The following is a 24,133-nucleotide window of genomic DNA, read 5'->3' on the forward strand; positions in this document are numbered from 1 at the left end:
ACATTTATTGATTATTAACTGGTGAAGCAGAGTCCCCAAGAAGAAAATAAGACAGAGATATGGAGAAGAACCGAAAGTTTCCTAGTTTTGAGATAAGAAGTTTTGTTTTGTAAATCTTAATTAGGTGTCTTATCAGACTAGTATTGTGGAGGGGGAATGTAAATGACAGGTTAGAGGAAGAAGTTGGAAATAGTCGTTCGTTTATTATTCTCTGCTATACTTTAAGAAATAAAGTTGTTAATTTTTAGTTAAAATAGATTTGGACTCTAGAATTATCCCAGATTACTGCATGGGATAAATCTTTTCTCTGTTGCTGGTTTTAATTAAGCAGGAAGATTTATCCTGTGTTGTAACACTACAAACCCATAGATATGCGTTTTACTTTTTACGATACTGTGGAACAGCTGAATCAGCCACTCAGTTCAAGATCTGCATAACATGCTGCCCTGACCAGGGCTTCATACATCCTGTGAGAAAAGAACACAGGTAGAGATTGCTCCCTTTCTCTGCCTGTTTTCTGTATTGCTACATCCCATTTCCATTCAGGTCCGTGATCATCCCCTATTTTAGGTTCAATCTCATTGAAATTCTCCCCGAGAGTGATGCACATCTCCATAGGTATCGCTGGTGCTAGCTTTATTGATGCTGACGTACAGATGTAAGGGACCTATAAATTCCATGTTAGTCATAGTGCACAGAGAAGGAATGGCTTTTTGTGGGACAGGAAAGAAATGGCGATGTCTAAGTGAGAGAAAATATGTTTTTGACAATCCCTGAGGCAGTATTTGGGGTACTGTGGATAGCCTTTCTCTCAAGTTTCACCAGATTAATCGCTGGGATGATGTCACCATGAGCAGTGAGTGAAGCTCAGTGAGTGAATAAGAGGTTGTTGCATTAAACCTTAAGGGGGCTGGACAGTCACTCATGATGTTCTAAACAGACACTGATACGGTGATAAGTTTCATGGCTTTTTGTCCCACTCAGATTGCATGCTTCTTGATAGTTTAAGAGCCTCTAAGAACGTTCCACCCAACCACCCACTCCCTATTTCAACTGAGACAGAGAGAGAAAGAGAGCAGAGAGGAGAGACAGAGAGAGAGAGAGAGAGAGAAAGAGAGAGGTTCAGGCTTTTGAATAAACTTTCCCAACATTAATACAGTTCAACTGGTTCGTGATCCTGCCATGAACGTCATGTTATCCATAATCCTGACAGAAGCAACAATACCTTCATTATAAAAGTGTTAACTCTTTCCGGCAGTGTAGAGAGAATGAAAGTATTTTTTTACGCCACAGGAAAGAAACGGAGATGTCTAAGAGGAAAAAGAGTTGTTGTGATCATCGCTGAGAGTGTTGCTGTTGCTGTTGGGATATTGTGGACAGACTTTCATTCCTTGAAAAGGAATGATCGCCTTGCCACAGAGAGAGTGCAATGGAGTTTCACCAGACTAATCCCTGGGATGTTGGTTACATGAGGAGACAGTGAAGATGAATCTCTGGCGTTGTGAGAGAATTAGAGGCGATTGCATTGAAACTTGAGGGGGAGGGACAGTCACTCACGATGTGCTAAATAGACACTGATACGGTGAAAAATTCCATGGCTTATTTTTTACTCGGGTTGCATTATTGTCGATCGTTTAAGAGCCTCTGAGAATATTCCCCTCAATCCACAACCAATCCCCATGTCGCATGAGAGAGACAGAGGGCCAGTATTTGAATAAACTCTCTCCACATTAATACAGTTCATTTCCTGTGTAGTCCTGCACTGAAAGTCTCATTATCCGCAATTTCCACAGCAGCCACAATACCCTCATGCTAAAACAGTTAACTATTCCCACCAGATTCTGACCTCCATGGAGAACATGGGTGTGTCTTCTCGGAGATGGAAAATACCTCCTTGAGACTTGGCACAAATCATTTGGCTTCCCTCCTCATTACCAGCAAACCATGTCAAAGCAGCACATGTTCTACAAACAATGGAACCATGATTAACATGATGAAGTCCTCTATCCGTGCAGTCTCGGTTTCATTGGTTTGTCATATTGGAATATCAATGACCCCCTCTTGTTCCTGTATAACTGTCTCGTGGGGATGAATAGCCTCCTCCTGGTCTCATGGAACAGGATTAAATGTCTGATTGGGTTCTGCCTGCTCCTATTTAAGAGTTCAATGCACTGAACAGACCACTCTTCTTCCTGTGTAACAGGCAGGAGTATTGAATGTGCTGTCACTCTTCCTGTTCCTGAACGTTAGCTCATACCTGTGTCCAACCAGCTTGAGATGCTGAATGAGCTCCTCCTTTAACTGTGACAATGTGCAGTCTCTGGCCGTGCTGTTACATAAATGTTACCGACACTTTAACAACACAAACCGGAATGCTGTCTGGGTCTTGCTGCACATGGACACAGAATGGTTCAGGAGCTGATGGGGGATAAAATGTTCTGAACATTGTGTGATCTTCAGTCATCATACCCACTTCCAATCTTATGATGGGAAAAGACATTGATGGAGCAGCTGACGATGCTTGTGCTGAGGAGTATAACCTGAGGATCTCCTGCAGAGATGTCCTGGGACTGAGAGGATTGTTGGTGACTGACCCTAAACCTCTTTATTTGTGTTCGGAAACATCCCGTCCAATGGGAAGGTTACACCTGATCCACATTCAGCTCAAATACGTAGGTGGTCCCGATGCCATCCTCAGTCAAATACCGCCTTGATATCAAGGCCATTCACTCTTTCCCGAGCCCCTGTTGTCACCTCTTGTTCATATCAATAGGTGACGGTGTATGTGTAGAGAGTGTTTTCCACTCACAGAGGGTAATCACTGTCAGGAATGATCTGGGCTGGAGACCGAGGGGAGCTATATCACTGAAAGCAATTAAAGAGGAGTTAGATGGATTTTTGACCTGTCAGAGAGCTAAGGGGTGAAGAATTGGGCATTAAAGAGGAGTTAATGACAACAGTAGATCAGCCATGATGTTATGCAATGGCTTGATCATCCGAATTACCTGATTCTGTTTCTTTTGTCCTCATATTCAGCAATTGCAAAGTTAATGGCTGTAATTTTCCTGAATGTTCTTTTATTGAACGTTGTAATCAGAGAGAGTAAAGTATTTTGTGAGTCATCTCTTGTTGAGGTATGGGGACTGTACTCAAGGTGAATCTGGGTCTATAATATCACCAACAAATGAACCACAAGTTGCCGAGAGGAAACACTCTGTAAAGAGACCAGAGGCGTCTTTCGAACGAAATAACATTTTCAACGGACACCAAACCATGTGTGACAGTCTTGAGGGACTGAATGATATCCTGTGTTACTGTTGACCAGGTATTTGGAGCAAGTGGCCTCCATCTGCTCCTTGCAAGAGATGTGGGGGATTGAATAGAACATAGCAACACAGGACTGAGCAGCAGGAGTGGGCCATTAGATACTTTGTCACCGCTCTGTGTGCTTTTGGTCTCAGCAGCACGTTTCTGTCTGTATACCATTTTACACATACGAAAAACAACTTTGAATAAATGCAAACATCCAGAAACCACAATCCTCTGGGGAAGGGAATTTCTACTTGAACATCCCTTTGATTATTTCTCATTTGTGTTCCAACCAATGTTGGAGTGTCACGATGTCCTTTTCCAGTCCCACTCCTCCATTGGTTACACCCATCTTAAATGCAGCCAGTTTAATGAGGTGGTCAATGATTTAGGTCTTAGACTAGACCATTTTCTGGAAAAATGTGAGGCACAGGAAGTTGAACTCATAACAAATGGCAAAATGATAGAGTGCCCCAAATGTTATTCTGTCTTTGAAGTTATTCTGCTCACACAACCTACTGGTAGTGGGATTTCTTTCTGGAACAGTGGGATTTGGCAGAATTCCCTTCGTTTCAGGCAGTGGATAGATTCCAATGAGTCCTCACCAGAAATCCTTCGCAAGTAGTAAAGATGACACAAGGATTTTATGGTCTCACACTTTGCTATCTGGCGGAACAAAGTAAGAGAGAGGGATCAATCGGCTGCTCCTTTTCAGTCAGGGAACATTTTTCTCCCTCTCTGTGTTGGAACATACAATTTTGTCAAAGGAACACCCAACTGGACCATTCTCTGGAAAACCTGATTATGGATTATATGCAGGTGCGTCATTGCTCTTGTTGTACACAATTCCTTCCAATCGCAAAAAATGTCCCTTCTTTATAATTTGATGACATGCTTACATGTGTCTGTGTAATTTGTAAATATTGGTAGGTATCTTCATAGTATGTGTGTTAATATCAATGCATCTTCTTCTTAAAGTTTATTCTCTAGCTTTAGTCTCCCTGACAGGAGATAATATGCATCCAGTTGATACACTCTTCAGAAAGTCATGGATGGTTCAATACTATTTCTCAGCTAAGATCGAAACTGATAATCCCCGATAACAAAAGGCCGGCATTCCAGGAATGAGGAAAGGGAAACCTCTTTGAAAATCTTCGAAAATATACCTTTTTATTTTAGTTGAGGGGATCAATCCTGCACACAGTGCATCAGGTGTGGTCTCAGCAATGCCCTTGTACCGATGCAGTAAAACATTCCTGCGATTAAACCTGATACCTTTTGCCAAAAACAGCATCATTCCACTTACCTTCCAAATCACTTGCTGCATCTGCAGACTGACTTCATATGATTCATGTCGCAAGAACCTGGAAACCTCCTGTATCACAGAGTTCGGCAATCTCTCTTCATTTATTTTTTTTTACCATTATTTAATCTTTCACGCCAAAATAGACAACTTACCTTATGTTATTTCTGCTGAAGGTTTGCTCACTAACCTTCCCTGTCTGTATCACATTGCAGACTCACTACCTCCATTTGACGACACGTTGAATGACCATCTTGGGATATGAGCTAATTGAGCTCCAAGCCACTCGCTCCCCTTCCTCCAGATCATTGATACAGATTATTGATCACTGATGACCCCACAGTGATCTCTGAGGCACTCCATCAGTTACAGCCTGAAAATAAACATTTACCTCTACTCTCTATTTCCTGTTAGCGACAGCTTCCCTTTTCCTGTGTAGCGGCTCAGGTGGGTTGAATGGCCTCCTCCTGCACTGTGTAGTGTACTGAACGAGCTGAATTACTTCATTCTATGCTCCTGTGTAATTCCTGACAGGGGCGGAATGGTCTCCTCCTATGTCATTGTAATGATCCTGTCTGACTGAATGGAGTGGTCCCCAACCCTATTGGATTGAGTGAACAACACATGGGGTAGGGACAACAGTATATCTCTGCAAGAGCCTGGAGGAGTGGATTGAGGGAACAACACATGGAATGGGCAGAAGTTGCCCATTCGGCTGCACCAATCAGAATCTTCATGGCTGATCCGAGTGTGTCTGATCATCCATTTCCTGTCTGTTCCCAATAAGCACTGACACTTCTGTCCAGTAAGGATCAGTCGAGCTCAGCCTTGAATATCTTCAATAACTGAGTCTTCACTGCTCCCTGAGGATGAGGACACCACAGGTAGCACAACACTAAAGTGAAAAGGATATTCTTATTTCATTGTGGGACTGTTATTCTAAAACTGTGTTAACTGAACAACAAATCACCACCTCCTTTCAGACATAAGAACAGAATAATTTGGAATAATTAGGAACATAATCCATTCCGGACTCCAAACCTATCCCACGTTCCATCTGTCCCTTTCCAATCAAATATGTATCGTACCCAGCCTCTGCTGCTGTCTCAGGAAGAGAATGCCTGATAGCAGAAGACCTCAGGAGCATGAAGGAAATGATCAGATAGAGGCCATTCAGCCTCTCGAGTCGGAAATTCCGGACAATAATTTCGAATATGTACCTCGACCTCATTCGTCTGCCTTCTCCCTAGTATCTTTGATCCCCTTACAAATCAAAACGCATCGATTTGTGTCTTAATGACACTAGTGTCTGTGCCTCTGTGTATCTGTATGTAAGTGTTTGTGCGTGTGTCTGTGTGTATGTGTGTCTGTGCCTCTGTTTGTGTGTGTCTGCATGTGTGTGTGTGCGTGTGTGTGTCCAAATGCTTGTAATCTGTGTGTTTGCGTGTCTACATCTGTCTGTCTGTGTTTCAGCCTGTGTTTCTATCTATATTTATGTCGATTTGTATGTGACTGTATATGTATTTGTGTGTTTATAAGTGTATGTATATCTATATCCTTGTAAGTATTGTGTGTTTCGTCTGTGTTTTTCTGTGTCTGCGTCTCTGTACAGTGAGGTATCTGTGTTTTTTTTTGGAAGTGAAAGAACTATTGTTGGAACTGTCAGTGGGTTTAAACTGAGAATTGTCTTTCACTGAACATTGCTCCTTAACATTGTCAGTTGGACGTGGATGTTTCAGATTCTCCACACGAGGCGTCCTGGTCCTCTCCAGCTCTTTAAGAGTCCTTCCCACATGACGGGGGGTGGGGAGTGAGGGAACGGATATCGGGCACTCCACTCCCCGGCTTGGCCCTTTCTATCCTATTCCAGGCTGTTTCTCCTGGAATGGGAGAAAGGAATGGAGGGAGAATGTGAATGGGTGACCTTGCTGTTTGTGCTGGTGTAGGTGGGGAAAGTTGTGAGGTGTCTGGAATGAGTCAGTCGACAGTTTTGAATCCATATAGTGTTATTAGTTGCTGAATTCAATAGTGAGAGTCGTAGTACCTGAGCCTTATTTGGAGACAGAGAGTGAACCTTGTTCGGGGTTAGGTGCTATAACAGATATCCAGTGACTGTGAGGGAGCAGAGAGTATATGGTAACTCTTATCCTAACAGAGCGAGAAGGATATTGTTGCTTGTCGAGTATTGTGGGACATTCCTTCAGATCATCTCAGCGTCGAAGTGAGCCTCCCTGAATGTTTTGTCCAGGTCTATCACTAATAACGACACAGACATGTCCCTCAGGTTCCGCAGTATCAGTTGAGGTAGAATTTACAGATAGCAAGGAGAAGCAAATATTAGTGTATTATTTATCGAAACCAAATGGTAGCAGAAAATCTGAGCATCATATGTTCTGGAAATTAGAAAGGCAAGTATTGTGGATACCGCAAGTCTTATTGAATGGTCACAAGTTGTATCTAAACTACGTTAACTAAGTGACTGCTGAAGCTGTGAAAAATAAGTTCTGGAAGTTTATATGAGGTGGGTTGAAGAGTATGTTGCGAAGCAAACTGGAGAGCAGGTTATTTCGGATTTGATGTTGTGTGGTCAGAAGGACGAATTATTAACTTTGGTCTGAAGCAGTCTTTAAGGAATAATGGCATTTATAAGGTGCAGTTTACAAGGTGTCTGCATACAATATAGAATGCTTGAATAGTCCAGTCAAACATCATTGAAGATTGGAGGCTAGAGTTCAATATATCTACAGTGAATTTGGAAAGTACAATATAACATTCAGTGGGAGACAAGCAATGGTTGTTAGAGTCATAGAGTCCGACATCACGGAGACAGGCCCTTCAGCCCAAACTGTTCCATTTCAACCGAAATGCCCATCCACGCTAAACCTATTTCCCTGCCATTGTCCCGTACCTTTCTAATCTTTTACGATCCATGTATTTGTTCAAATGCCTTTAAAATATTGTCAATGTATCTGCCTCAACAACTTCTCATTCCATATGCATAACAGCCACTGAGTTAAAAAGTTGTTCCTCAGATTCCCTTTTGTTGTGTCGCCTCTGACCTTAAACTGATGCTCTCTAGTCTGTGATTGCCCAACCCTGGGAAAAAAGACTGTGCATTCACTCGATCCATGCCTGACATGATCTTATAAACTACAATATGATCCTCATCATCTTCATGCACACAAAAGTAAAAAGTCCTAGCTTGTCCAACCTCTTTCTAAACCTCAGACCATTGTGATCTTGGCAACATCCTTGCAAGTTTTCTTTCTGCACTCTTTCCAGTTTAATAATATCCTTCCTCTAGCAAGGTGAACAAAACTGAACATAACGTTACCAATATGGCCTCACCAGCATCCTGTATAACGGCAACATAACTCCCTAATTTCGATACTCAATGATATAAACCAATTAAGGCCAGTGTGCCAAAAGCTTTCCTCACTGCCCTGCCTACCTCTGAATCAACTTTCAGAGAACCATGCACCTGAATTCCAAGCTCCCTCTGTTCCACTTAGGACCCAACCATTCACCATGAAACTCCAACCTTGATTTGACTTTCTAAAATGCAAGAACTTATACTGATCTATATTAAAATCCATTTGTTATTTCTCAGCCCACTTCTCCAGCTGATCAAGATCCTGCTGTAAATTCTGAAATTTCTGATAACCTTCCTCACTCTCCGTGATGCCGCCTGTTTTAGTGCCGACTTCAAACTTACAAATCATGCCTGTACATTCTCATGTAAATCACAGATATATGTAATATGTCGTGGTGCCAGTACCAACCTCTGAGGCATTCCACTATTCCAGTCTGACCAGCATGTTTCCAGTATTGTTCTCTGCTTCCTACCATCAAGGCAATTTTGTACCTAATTTGCCAATTCCCCCTCAATTCAATGCGACCTAACCTTCCAGAGCGGCGTACCATGTGGAACCTTATTGAAGGCCTTGCTGGAATCCATCCAGACTCGGTATACCACCCGGACCTCCTCAACGTTGCTGGTTACTTTATCAAAGAACTCCAACAAAATTGTGAGTCATGATCTCCCTAGCACAAACTCCCGTGCTGAATTTCATGAAGGGCTTTTGCCCGAAACATCGATTTTCCTGCTCCTGGATGCTGCCTGACCTGCTCTGCTTTTCCAGCACCACTCTAATCTTAGTCCGAACCACACCCTGTCTTTCCAAATGTATGTATATCCAATCTCTCCGAATCTTCTAAAGTAACCTACCAACTAGATTTTAGAATTACTGGTCTTTAGTTCCCAGGCTTATCTTTGTAGCATTTCTTGAACACAGGCTCAGCATTCGCTATGCTCCAGTCGTCCGGGACCTCACTCGTTGGCCAGCGATGATAGAGAAGAGCAAAGTAGTGCTCCAGCATTTTCTTCTCTATCCTCTTATCCTCCTGCTGTGTTTCTGAATATAACTGGTCAGGACCAGGAGTTTTTAGAAATACTGTAAAGTCTGCAACATACATCTATTTATGCCAGGTACAAACACCAAAGAGTGAGCAAGTGACTCAATGATGGTTAATATCACAAATTAGAAAATATGTTAATCAGAGGAAGTGACTTCAGAACAATTCCAGCTATTGTGAAAACCCGAGAATTCTCAGACATTAACGATTCAAAAAATAAAGGCCGTGAAACTGTAAAGGAAATCAAAAAGAGAACGTACATGTTAACAAACAGGAACACAAAGACTGCATCAATCTGCGATCTATATTTCAAAGGAAACAAAATAAAAGCAGGGTCAAATGTGGAAATTTGTAATCGGGAGAGGAGAGGTCATTGTGGAGAACAGGGAAATGACCGAGCAATAACCAGTTACTTTGCATCTGTCTTCATGGAGGAAGAGCCAGAAAATCCCCCAGTAATACCAAGTGATCATATCGGACTCCTGGAGCTAAAGACATAAAGTCAATTCATATCAGAAACAAGGTAGCACTTGAACATGGAGCTGGATTGAGCATTGCTAAGTCTGACGAAACAGATGTACGTCCTATCAAGATGTCGGAAATAAACCACCAATAGAAGTACTAATTGCACTGTCGATGTCTGTGTTTTATTTTCCTGTACATTCTGCAGAGACCGGAAACTGTTGTGGATAAAAGTGATCCAAGAACGACCGACGAATGGAAGGGATCCAAACAGCAACAAAGGGAAAAAGACATAGTGTGGCTAACTGCAGACCAGTTAACTTGACATTTGTAGGGAAACTGTTGGAATCTATTACACAGGATGGCATTTTTGCTATTTAGAAATTAACAGCAACAATGGAGAGAATCAGCATGCATTTCTGATAGAGAAATCATACTTGATAAACTTCGGAATTGTTCGAAGTTGTTCCTTACATAATAGATAATGGGGAATCAGTAGAAGTGCATAGATTGGATTTTCCGAAGGGTTTCTATAAGAACTCAAAAAAATGAGGTTGCAAATGCAATGAATGTGAAGGGTATTTGGAGGAATATATGTAAGTTGAAAGTTAAAGTTTGTTTCGCCTTCATATAAGAGAGTCCGAACATCGATACAAAGACATGTTGAAGCAGTTTCACAGCGTGTTGGTGGGACTGTACCTGGAGTATTGTGTACAGTTTTGGTGACCGAATCTCAGAAAGGATATACTAACCACAGAGGAAGTGCAATGGACATTCTCCAGATTAATCCCTCAGATGGTGAGATTGCCTGATGAGGAAACTCGGCCTGTGTTCGCTAGAGTTTCAAAGAATTTCACAGTGAAATTTAGAAAATTCACAAAACATATGACAAGTTGAAAATTAACATGAACGCTTCCCTCGCTGTCTATTCCACATTCAAGGCAAATAATGGCAAGTTCTGGGACAGCCCAGTTAAGACTGCAATAAGGAAGAAATTCATCACTTGGAGGAGACTAACTAACACAGGGGCATGGAAACCTACTGGCTGGCAAGATTAGGGAGAATGTCCTGATATTCCACAAGTGTCTCCAGCAGAACAGAATAACCAGGGAACAGATAGGACTCATTAATGACTTGCCAAGTTGCATCCAATTCAACTTTAGTGGTAGGAGACAGAGGATAGTGGTACAAGGCTGTTTGTGTGATTGGAGGCTAGTGTCCCATGGTTTACCACAGGGATCACTGCTGTGTCTCTTATTATTTTTGATTCAGAGGTGTTGGTGTTGGACGGGGGTGGACAAAGCTAAAAATTGCATAACACCAGGTTATACTCCAAAAGGTTTATTCAGTGGCACGAGCTTTCGAAGTGTTTCTTCAAAGCGCACCATCACCTGATGAAGATGCAGCACTTTGAACGCTCGTGCCTCCAAATAAACCTGTTGGACTATAAGCTGATGTTTTCTGATTTTACACCTTATCATAAAGGATGCAGCTGTGAATATGGACAAGGGGTGGGGAGTGTCATAAGTAAGTTTGTTATTGATATGAAGATTGGTCGGATGGTTGACAGTGAGGAGGAAGGCCTTATGTTTCAGGAAGATACAGATGGAATGGTCAGATGGTCACATCAATACAGGGAAAATGGTCAGATGGGTGGATCAATGGCAGATGGAATATAACTCTGATAAATATGAAGTGATGCACTTTGCAAGAAGGAACCAGACAGGGGAGGACTAAATGAATGAAAGCACACTAGGAAGCTCAGAGTGTGCTTCTCCACACATCCCTGAATGCGACTGGACAGGTTATTGCACAACTTGGGAACGCATAGGGGTGCGTAAACACAGCCTTTATTCATCGAAGCATAGATTATAAGAGCTATGTGGAACTTTGGTTAGGCCAAGATGGAAAACTGTGTGTAGTTATGGGGGCCACATTACAGGAAGGATGTGATTGTACTGGAGGGAGTGCAGAGGAGATTCACCAGGATGTTCCCTGGGATGGAGTATATCAGCTATGGAGAGAGGCTGGATAAGCTCAGGTTGTTTACTTTGGAGCAGAAAAGGCTGCGGGGGATGTGAATCAGAAGGATAAGATTCAGGGTGGATAGACAGCAGCTGTTCCTTTCAGTCAAAGGGCCACATTTTTAAAGTGAAGAGTTTGAAGTTTAGTGAGGATTTGAGGACTGTTTTTCACACAGAGTTTGTGGAGTCTGGAATGCACTGCTTGAGAGAGGAGCTGTCATGGTAACCTCAAAATCTTTAGAAAATACATGGTTGTGCAGTTGAAATGCCATAAGATTCACATCTAAAAGCTTGTGTCGGAAAGTGGGCCGAATGTCGGTCGTGTTGTATTTCTGATGGAACAGAGACTGTGCTTCTGTTATTGTATGGATGTGGGAGGTCAATCATTGAGTAGCTTAAGATAAGAATTTATGGGTTTCTGAAGAATATCTTACCAAAGTATGTAAGAGGGAACTTGTAATATCTTCTGAAAATATGTCAATGGCAAAATTAACAGAAAAAGGTGCAGCTTTCTTACAGTCTGATACCAGAGAATTGAGGACAGGGAAATAGCAGATCAATGGAGCAAATACTTCAGTTAGGCCTTCACAGAAGATAAAAAAACAATAAAAAATCTTCCTAGAAATACTAGAGAACTTTAGGCTGGTGAGAAAAAGGGAATAGCAACTAAATTAGCAACTAAACAGTTTTAGAGAAAAATATTGGAGTGAAATTAATGGGCATAGACAAAGTCAACAGAGATTTATGAAATGGGAATCATATTTGAGAAAGTGGCTTTTAACAAAATTATGAGAAGGTATCAATGCAATACGATTGAAATCTCAGAAAGAGTTTTGATAAAGGCCCAAGCCTATTGTGCAAATTCGAATCCTGTGGGACTGGGGTAATATATGGTCATGGTTTTAGAATGGGAGAGCTGACAGGAAAGAACGAGTAAGAATAGAACCATGTTTTTTTTTAATGGAACACGTCGAGTATATAACTCGGATATAGCAAGATTTGACATCACCTATTCCCAATACACATCATATCTTTGGTTGAGGGGCTCATATGCTATATTCCCCAGTCTGCTGACAGTACTAAACGATGTCAGCTTGTGAGTGGATGAGGAGGATGTTAAAAAGATTCCAATGTGATGGAGATATGTGGAGAGACTGGGCAAATACGTGGTAGATGGAGAGCAATCGGAGAGATGAGATGCTGTACACTTTGATGGGAACAATAGAATGGCATCCTATCATTTGCAAAGGGAGTGGTTGACAAATGTTGCACTATAAATGTACTTAAGCTGCATTTTTATTTTATTTCTGCGCAGCCCTCCGAGTCCATGTAAGGCAGTGAGTTCTGAAGCCAGAAGTCAATACTAGGAATAGCATTGGCACGCAGACCAGTGTATATATACCCAACAAGTGGGGAGCTGTAACATTGAAAACGATCTGTATGTCCCTGTGCACCAGTCAGTGAAAGTAATATTGTCGGAGCAGAAAGCAGGTAGGCAGATAAATGGTGTATTCACCTTCATTTCAGGGAGATTTGAATACAGGAGTAAGGGTGATTTACTGCAGCTTTATAGAGCCTTAGTGGGGCCCCATCTCGAACATTGTGCAATATTGTTCGCAGTTTTGGTCTCCTTGCCTAGTAAAGGACATTGAGGGAGAGCAGTGGAGGATGACCAAACTGATCTCTGGGTTGACAGACTTGTTGAGGGACCAGCGATTTGGGGTGACTGGGCCTGTATTTTATGGGGTTTAGGAAAATGAGTGGAGATATCATGAGACAATAGACAACAGACAATAGGAGCAGGAGTAGGCCATTCTGCCTTTCGAGCCTGCACCACCATTCATTATGATCATGGCCGATCATCCTTAATCAGTATCTTATTCCTGCCTTATCTCCATAACCCTTGATTCCACTATCCTTGAAAGCTCTATCCAACTCTTTCTTAAATGAATCCAGAGACTGGGCCTCCCTCTGGGGTAGAGAATTCCACACAGTCACCACTCTCTGGGTGAAGAAGTTTCTCCTCATCTCTGTCCTAAATGGTCTACCTGGTATTTTTAAGCTGTGTCCTGTGGTTCGGCACTCACCCATCATCGGAAACATGTTTCCTGCCTCCAGAGTCTCCAATCCTTTTATAAATAATCTTATATGTCTCAATCAGATCCCCTCTCAGTCTTCTAAACTCAAGGGTATACAAGCCCAGTCGCTCTAGTCTTTCCGCACAAGGTAGTCCGGCCATTCCAGGAATTGACCTCGTGAACCTACGCTGCACTCCCTCAATAACCAGAATGTCTTTGCTCATATTTGGAGACCAGAACTGCACACAATACTCCAGGTGTGGTCTCACAAGGACCCTGTACAGCTGCAGAAGAACCTCTTTGCTTCTATACCCAATCCCTCTTGTTATGGAGGCCACCATGCTATTAGCTTTCTTCACTACCTGCTGTACCTGCATGCTTGCCTTCATTGACTGGTGTGCAAGAACACCCAGATCTCTCTGTACTGCCCCTTTACCTCAATTGATTCCATTTAGGTAGTAATCGGCCTTCCTGTTCTTGCCACCGAAGTGGATAACCATACATTTTTCCACATTGAACGGCATCTGCCATGCATCTGACCACCAACCTAACATGTCCAGGTCACCCTGTAATCTCCTAATATCCTCCTCACATATCACCCTGCCACCCAGCTTAGTGTCATCAGCAAATTTGCTAATGTTATTACTCATACCATCTTCTATATCATTAATATATATTGTAAAAAGCTGCGGTCCCAGCACTGATCCCTGCGATGCCCCACTGGTCTCTGCCTGCCATTCCGAAATGGAGCCGTTTAGCATGACACTTTGTTTCCTTTCAGCCAACCAGCTTTCACTCCAAGTTAGCACTTTGCCCCCCAATACCATGTGCACTAATTTTGCTGACTAACCGCCTATGTGGGACTTTTCCAAAAGCTTTCTGAAAGTCCAGGTACAATACATCTACTGGATGTCCCTCGTCCATCTTCAGAGTAACATCCTCAAAAAATCCAGAAAATTAGATTTCCCCTTCATAAATCCATGCTGTCTCTGACCTATCCTGTTACTACTCTCCAGATGTGTCGTAATTTCGTCCTTTATAATTGACTCCAGCATCTTTCCCACTACTGCGGTCAGACTAACTGGTCTTTAATTTCCTGTTTTCTCTCTCCCACTTTTCTTAAAACGTGGTACAACATTAGCCACCCTCCAATCCGCAGGAACTGATCCCGAATCTATGAAATTCTGGAAAATAATTACCAACACATCCACGATTTCTCGAGCCGCCTCCTTCAGTACCCTGGGATGTAGACCATAAGGCCCTGGGGACTGATCAACCTTCAGACCTAACAGTCACTCCAACACCAATTCCTGGCAAATATAAATTCCCTTAAGTTCGGGTCCTTCAGCCACTGTTACCTCAGGGAGATTGCTTGTGTCTTCCCCAGTGAACAGAGATCTGAAGTACAAATTTAATTCTGCCATTTCTTTGTTCCCTGTAATATGCTCCCCTCTTTCTATCTTCAAGGTCCCAATTTTAGTCTTAACCATTTTTTTTTGCCTTTCACATACGTAAAATAGCTTTTTCTACACTCATTTATATCTTTGGCCAGGTTACCTTCATACCTCTTTTTTTCTCTGTGTATTTCCTTCTTAGTAATCCTCTGTTGTTCTTTAAAAGCTTCCCACTCCTCCGTTTTCCCACTTATCTTTGCTACGTTATACTTTTTCTATTTTAACTTAATATGTTTCTTAACTTCCATCGTCAGCCACAGCCACCCATGCCTCCTCGTAGGAGCTTTCTTCCTTTTTGGAATGAACTCATCTTGCATCTTCTGCATTATACACAGAAATATCCGCCATTGATACTCCACTGTCATCCCTGCTAAGGTATTGCACAATTGAACTTTGGCAAGCTCCTCCCTCATAGCTCCATAGTTCCCTTTATTCAACTGAAATATTGTCACTTCCAATTGTACCCTCTCCCTTTGAAATTGCAGATTGAAACTTATTGTATTATGGTCACTACTTCCTATGGCTCCTTTACTTCGAGGCTCCTGATCAATTCTGGTTCGTTGCACAATACCAGATCCAGAATTGCCTTCTCCCTGGTCGGCTCCAGCACCAGCTGCTCTAAGAATCCATCTCAGAGGCACTCCACAAAGTCTCTTTCTTGAGGTCCAATACCATCCTGATTCTCCCAGTCTACCTACATGTTGAAATCCCCCATAACAACTGTCGCAACATCTTTGCGACAGGCCAATTTCAGAATCCTGATTCAACTTACATCCGACATCCAGACTACTAGTTTGGGCCTGTAGATAATTCCCAAGAGGGGCTTTTTACCCATAGAATTTCTCAGCTCTATCCATACTAACTCTACATCCCCTGATTCTAAGTCCCCCCCGGGCAAGGGACTGGATATCATCTCTTACCAACATGGTCACTCCACCCCCTCTGCCCGTCAGTCTGTCCTTATGATAGCACGTGTAGCCTTGAATATTCATTTCCCAGACCCTGTCCACTTGAAGCCACGTCTCAGTTATCCCCACAATATCGTATCTGCCAATTTCCAAAAGAGCCTCAAGCTCATCCATCTTATTTCTAATGCTTCGTTCATTCATATATAGTATTTTTAATTTGTTGCTATCCTCACCCTTCGCAAAAACTCCTATTTCACTCAAGCTTATAGCATGATCCCTTTTTGAGTTTTCTGCGTCGTTGATACAGTTGTCTTTCTTGACTTCCCTTTTTCTACATTTCCCTTCAATTTCCTTCTCAAACATCCAGTTTGTCCCCTCCCCCCAGCTACTTAGCTTAAATGTAGCTGTGTTGCAATAGCAAACCTGCCTGCGAGAATGTTGGTCCCCCAACCTATTAAGGTGCAAACCGTCTCTCTTGAATAATTTATGCTTATCACAAAACATACCCCAGTGATCCAAGAATTTACATCCTTGCTTCCTGTGCCAGTTCCCCAGCCACACTTTCAAGTCCATTATCGCCTTGTTTCTGGCCTCACCAGCCGGAGGAAATATATCAAACTCTGAAAGTGTGAGACAGATTGGAAGCAGGGATGATAGTTCACTTTAAAGAAAACAGTCAAATCGTATTTAATACACAAGCGTTATCAAAGAACCGCGTGTATATCGAATAGAGAAGCAAACTTGATGGGCTGAAAGCACTACATCCGTTCTCGTTTTATATTTCACAATGTTTAAACATATTTTGGGATATGAACATTGTATGGGGAAAACTGCATTGAGGAGATGTTCGGCTCTGAACTAGCATGACGAAAGCTCAACGTATTGAATGACCTCCTCCTTTCCCGATGTTTGTGTACAGTCTGTGGGAAAGCTCTGTAAATGTTGTCACAAGCTCTGAGATGTTAGGAAGGAGATCGCTGCAGGATCGATCGGACTGTGTTTCCCGTTCCCTTTTCTGATAACGAGGCTGGTGCCAGGTGTTCTTTCCGGGTTTATCCTTTAAGACCTCAGAGCAGTTTGATACAATTGAGTGTCTTACTTGGCCGATTCAGAGACCATTGAAGAGGTGATCACATGTCTGTGTGTCTGGAGTCACTTTTAGGCCACACCAGGAAAGCACGGGAGATTCACTTCCTGAAAGTACATTGAGGAAGGAGATCGATGTTTACAATCAACATTGGACACAAGATCACTATTACTGACACCAGATTTTCGGACTCGATATTTTATTAATTGTTTCAAGCTTCTACCAGCTGCTAGAGCATTGACCTGGTCTGAATTCGTAATCCAATGATATTTCCACAACAGCAGTATCTCCACTTGGGGGCCTATCGGAAAACACACTGAGCAGGTTATTTCTGTGCTTCTTGACAGCTCTTTCAAAAAGAATTCCCACCAATTTAACTGTCGTGATGGGAGTTCGAGGTGGTAATTGGTCAGATTGCAATTATTCTCCTCTTCGGGGATTGGACATAGCTAAGTAATTTTCCACACTGGCAGGGAGATGTCAGAGTTGGATCTAGAATGAAACAGCTTCACCAGAGATGCTTCTTGTTATGCAGCACAAGTCTTCAGTCCCATTGCAGGAATGGTTTCAGGGCCCATTGCCTTTGTCATATCTAATGTGTCCAGCTGTTTCTTCACGTCACATACAGCAAATCGAATTGCTTGAAGACTGCCATCTGTGAGTCTGTGGGCATCATGATGAGTGTGAGTTGGATCATCCAGTCAACACCTCTGGCTGACGGTAGTGCCGACACCATATCCTTGACTTTTTTTCACTGATTTAGAGTTGTTCCTATATTTAGGATGAGGATATTTATGGCGTCCTCTGCTCCAGTAAATTGTTTAATAATCCATCGACATTTATGTTTGGATTTAGCAGGACGACAGAGCTTAGATCCGATCTGTTAGTCTTGGGATAATTTCCCCTTCTCCATCAGAAGTTATGTCTGCTGTTTGGAATGCAACCAGTCACGTGTGGGTTGTCAACAGGTTTAGGTGCACGTGATTCCGACGTTGGCATCAGCCCTGTATTCAGTGACCCAACCTGGTTTCTGATGCGGTAACACTTCCATTTTCATATTCTCATTCTGCTGAGGGCATCTCTCTGGTGTCACACCTCCAATTTGTTACTTTATCTCAATCCATTTAAGGTAATAATCTAAATCTTTTCTTTTCCACAATGTCAACTTCGGTGTTTGAAATGAATGTGTTTCCCTCTGTTATTGTCCTTGACATGATTAAGAGCTCTGCAGTGTCAGTGATGTCAGTCTTATGCAGTTTTAGAATGTAGGAACTTGTACACCTAACATTATCGTTCAGTCCCCAATGTACGGCGCTACAGGTTGGACGGGATGTTTGAGCATCATTGACATCCTTCTTTGGAAATTGTCCAAAAACAGAAATTGCTGAAGAAATTACTGAAAATGTTGCAGAATCTTCTGGAATGAATGCAAAGTTGAACTTTCAGGTCCAGTGACCCTTTACAAAGCTGCCAGTTTTTCAAGCAATTTTTGTATTTTTATTTCCAGTAGCCATAGTTATTTGTTTTAGTGAAAATTTATTCTGTGCCGATTCATTTCTGGAGAAACTCACCAGGTCTGTCAGCATCTGCAGAGACAGAGAAAAAGTGTTAGCATTTCATGCCCAGTGTGACACTTCTTCAGAACTGAAAAGAATTGGAAACTGGGAATTTTAATCCCTTGTCAGAGGTGGAGGATGGGTGACAGGGAAAAGAGGGTGTGGCAAAGATAAACGGGCTTTTAGCAGTGGTGAACGAGGGGATGATGTAAAATGTGTTAAATTTAAGGTGTGAATGGGGGAAAGGGGTTCTCTCAATTGAGTGCAAGATAAAGAAGACACAACCACACAAGGATATCGGGAGGCCAGGAGGGAGAATGTTGACTATGTGGCATTATATAGATCTGGCCATAGATACGTTTTCACTTTCGAGATCATCACCTCCTTTAGACAAAGGAATCCAGGTGTTTGACTTCTTATTGGCACTAGTAAGCGTTTCATGCTGCCTTAGTATTGTAATATGGAGAAAAACAAATCGCCATATGAAGTTTGGACTGGGTATTGTTTACCTGTCATGTTTAATATTGTTTAAATTTTCAGTGCTTATCTTTAAATGCTTGTTCTTGAAATTAGTATCAGATGGAGTGTAGGAGGTTGGGTGGTGACATTGTAAAAACTTCTAAAATCATGAGAGATATGGATAGGGTGAATAGCCAAGATCTTTCCAACGGCATGGGGGAGTAAAGCCATAGAAGGCACATGTTTAAGGTGAAAGAGGAAAGATTTAAAAGGAACGAAGAGGCAACTTTTTTTCACAGAGGGTGGTTGGGTATGGAATGAGCTGTCAGAGGAAGTGTGGTAGATGCCAGTATATGTACAACATTTAAAGCTCATTTGGACAACATATGAATGGGAAACATTTCGAGGCATATGGACCAAATGAAAGCAGGTGGGACGAGCTTAATTTGGTAAACTTGGCCAGCATGGATATTTAGAAAAGCTTCACACAGGGTCCGAGTGGTTTTGTGAACGGGAAATTATACTTTGCCCTGTAAAATTATGCAAAGTATTTCTGGAGATGCCTGAGAATGTAACGAGCAGACTTGATAAAGGGGATCTGGTCGACACCAGGCTTTCCAGAGATTTTCCACAAGGTATTACAAAATAAAAGTTCTTACACATGACAGAAGGTCGTAGGATGATGGATAATGTATTAACATGGGATGATAATTGGTTCGCTAATCGAAATCGGAGAGTCAGGATTAATGAATCTTCACGATAAAGGTGTATCTGCTGGAGTACCACAGGTATGAGTTCGATGGCATCAGTTATTTACAAACTATACTGACAGCCTGAAAGAGGGAGTTGAGTGCAACATACATCCGAGTTTGTGGATGACACTGAGAACCAAAGGCAGGCTGTTATTTAATGGAGAGGACTCCCAATAAAAGAGCAGTACACAAGGATTGGAGTCTTTCTGTGTATGAAACATAAAAGTCAGCATGCTGTGCAGCAAGTAACTGGGTTGGTTCAAAAGATGGGCGGCACGGTGGAACAGTGGTTAGCACTGTTGCCTCACAGCGCCAGAGACTCGGGTTCAATCCCTGACTCGAGCGACTGACTGTGTGGAGTTTGCACGTTCTCCCCGTGTCTGTGTGGGTTTCCCCCGGGTGCTCCGGTTTCCTCCCACAGTCTAAAGATGTGCGGGTCAGGTGAATTGGCCCGTAGTGTTAGGTAAAGGGGTAAATGTAGGGGAATGGGTGGGTTGCGCTTCAGTGGGTCGGTGTGGACTTTTTGGGCCGAAGGGCCTGTTTCCAATCTAATGGGTTCCTGGGACGAAAGGTTTGTGTTAATGAGAATCTCTAAAATGGTGAGGCGAACATTCATTGGGGTTTAAATGAATGAGGAGTGATACTGCTGAAAAATACAAGACACAGAGAGGGGTTGACACTGTAGATGTTGAGAAGTTGTTACCATTCCTGGGTGGAGTCCCGAACTTGAGGACATAGATACCAAATATGGAGCATCAGTCTGAGATGCAAAGTGATGTCTTCTCTCAGAAGGAAGTGAATGTCTGGAATTCCCTAACCCGGAGAGGTGTGAAGGGACAACAAATTTGGACTATACAAACACCCAGCGGGTATATATAACTCATTCACTCTCCTCAAGGAGTCGGGAAGAAAGTGTAGTCGAAGCCTGGAGTAGATCAGCCATGTTCGTATTTAATGACAGGACAAGCTTGAGGGGCCGAATAACCTACTCTTGTTCCTACTGTTATTAATTTCACATGTTATGCTTTTGGAAAGTAACTGGTTATTTTCCTGGAAGTTGTGTTGTGTAATGCTACATTCGGATGAGCAGAGGATTTGTTTGAGTTTACCCTGGGTGGGGTATGGGGGCTGTAGTCACAGCGAATCTGGGTCTGGGACATGGCTTAAATTTGGAGCAGAAGTTACAGAGATGGGAAGCCTGGAAACAGGGATTGGGGGTGAGGGTCACTTCCTGATCCAGGCTAGATTTTCCAAGTACATTTCCAAAACTACACATAACCATCGGAGTGGCCTCGATTTGCAGGTCCGAAGGGCGGAATGGAACATCAGAACACAGGGCTGAGGGATAGGAGTGGGCTATTCGGCCCTTTGATACTACCCCACCAGTAAATGAGATCGTGGCTCATCTCATTGTGGTCCCAGCTGCACTTTTCTCTCCATGCACCATTATCCCTGATTCACCTGTCTGTGGAAAATCAGATGAAGCCAACCTCGATATAATATAAAGATTCCGCCATCCCAAACTTCTGGGGAAGAAGATTTCCACTTGACTGAATTCCCACTTTGTGAATTTCTTCTCACTCCATTTGTGACTGAGGATGAAGGGTGTCACGATTTTCTTTTCTCGTCCCACTCCTCCACTGCTCACAACAAATTTTAAATGTAACCAGGTTGGTGACGTGGCCGATGATAAATGTCTCAGACTGGCTTAGGTTCAGTGATAAGATGTCAGACAGATTTCTTTAGTCAGCCACAAGTTACTAACAGAACTAATGGAGGGGTATGGTGGATCTGTGGGTGGCACTGCTTCCTCACATCACCAAGGAACTGGGTTCGATTCCAACCGTGGGCAACCCTCCATGTGGAGTTTGAACATTCTCCACGTGACTGTGTGGGTTTCCTCTCAGTGCTCCAGTTTCCTGCCACAGTCCAAAGATGTGCAGTTTAAAGTGGATTGCCCATAGTGCCCAGGGATGTGTAGGTTAGGTAGGTTAGTAATGGGAAATGTAGGGTTACATGGATAAGGTAGGGGGCCACGTCCACGTCTTTGGTGCATCAGTGCGGACTTAATGGACGGAATGTCCTGCCTCCACACTGCAAAGGGTCTATGACAATGACAACAAATTTGGCCTATACAAACAGCCAGCGGGAATATACCTAATCCACACTTATCAAGGTCTTGTATGTTTCATTCTCATTCCAAGAGTACTCTGTTAAAGCCTTCATAAAATAAGCCCTTCACCCCAGGAAGACGTGAAATGAAACATCTCTGAACTGCTTTCAATGTAATTATATCCTTTCTCAGATAAGGAGACACAAAAAAAAATCTCACACTCAGATCATAAAGTTTATATTTGTTTTCTCAAAGTGCTGAGAGTCTTTGGAACACTCTTCCCCACAGACCGTTGGAGGCAGAAATATTGAATATTTTTGAGGCACCGACAGAAGGTTCATGAATAACATCAGAGTCAAGGACTTTGGAGGAATGGGCAGCAATTTGCAGAGTAGGGGAAAATGTAGACAGTGGTATCAAATTACACGGGTCCGGAACATCTAGGAATATAATGCAAAATGAAATGATAATATCAATAAAACATTAAGGGGGAATCCAAGATACTGGAGATCCGGAAGGTCTGTTTTGCTGGGCTCTGCATCACAGCACGGGCAAAGTGGTTCTCTAACCCATCCCATCCCAGCCATTTATGTAAAATTCAACAAGTTATCAAGTGGAAATGACAAAACATGGGAAAGGATCAAGTAAGTCCCAACACGGTTCACCGGTCAGAAGCATCGAGCATTCCTGAGGCTGTAGCTGCAACCCACTCTGCTCGTTCCATAGACCCAGTTACTCACCAGGCCTTGGTCACTGAGTTCACCAAGTTATGTGAAATGATTGAAGTAATGATTGAAGAAGGGTTCAGCAGTGGCTAGAGCCACTCTCAGCCGTGCTCCAAAAACATGAGCAGCAACTTGACAGCCTTGGAAACAGAACAGATTATGCCAAGCGCCGAACTGCAGCGACAGAGACCGCGATCAGTTCCTTTCAGGAGAGGATCCTCGCCTTTGAAAAGCAGGTCTATACCTTAACTGAACACGTCGACTACCTCGAGAACAGGCATAGGATGAAGAATGTTCACATCGTCCGTTTGCTGGACCGGATGGAAGGTGGTCAGCCAGTGAGTTTATTGAGAACTGGCTGCAGCGATTCCTTCATTTCAAAACTGAAAAGGGACGGGTGAGGACTGAAACAGTTCATCGGGTTATGGTGCAGAGGTCAGACGCAGACCCCTGCCTTCGCCCTGTCCTTGTGCAGTTACATAGTTATGGGGATAAACATAGGCAGATGGAATCTTCCAGAACCCAGTGGAAAGATCCGATGGCTTTAATTCACGAGGGCTCCAGGATTATGATCTTTCAGGACTTTTCAACGGTGGTGATTCAGGAAAGAAAATCTTTTGATGATATCAAGAGAAGAGTAAGGGAAGTCGGAGTCAGTATTCCCGAATATACCCAGCGGTGCTCCGTATTGCTTTCAATGGATCCATACACTCGTCTGACTCTCCAGATAAAGCGAAAACTTTGTGGACGTTTTAAAGTAAGATGGATGTTTAGATAATCATGTTTCTCTCTTAAAGAAATTTTCTTGGATTTTTCTGGTATTAACCAGTATTAAATTATAGTCGGGGATGAGTAGAGTACTCACTTTTAACTTCTTCATTAGTATTACTACTCTTATTCTCTTTCCTTTTATATGTCCGGGGTGCGGCTCAAGCTGGAGCGGGTTACAAAGGTAGTTGTGATGACTAAATACCGACCAAAGGGCAGTTGAAGCCTGATGCTTGTCGTTAATTGCCCTGGATGTCGTATTGGTAGCAGGCAGAAGTTAAGGTTTTGGGGTATGTAACTGTCCCCATTGAACGGGCATGGTTGGGGTGATTAAATTCCCTATGGAGTGTCATTGGCACGTTGGATTTTGTTTCATTTTTTGTTTTTTTTGTGTGTGTTTAGTTTTGGAAAGTTTTGACAGCTTGTTAGATGTAGTAGTCTTAGTTCGTGTTGTTTTGAAGCTCTATGAGTCTTTTTTCATTCATTATCAGCGATGTGTAATTCGAGTTCTTCCTCTCTACAGCTTAAATGTTGCGACAGTGTGTGATGGATAATGATGTGCTTAAATGGGGTACCTGGAACAATAAGCGGAGCCATCGTCCAGTCAAGAGGAAAAATGTACTTTCTAGTCTTAGAAAGGAGAGGATGGATGTTGTCCTATTGCAGGAGATGCACCTTGATGACAAGGAACATTTGATATTACAGCAGGGCGGGTTTGA

This window comes from Chiloscyllium punctatum, chromosome 4, assembly GCF_047496795.1.
Source record: "Chiloscyllium punctatum isolate Juve2018m chromosome 4, sChiPun1.3, whole genome shotgun sequence".
In the NCBI taxonomy this organism is placed as follows: Eukaryota; Metazoa; Chordata; class Chondrichthyes; order Orectolobiformes; family Hemiscylliidae; genus Chiloscyllium; species Chiloscyllium punctatum.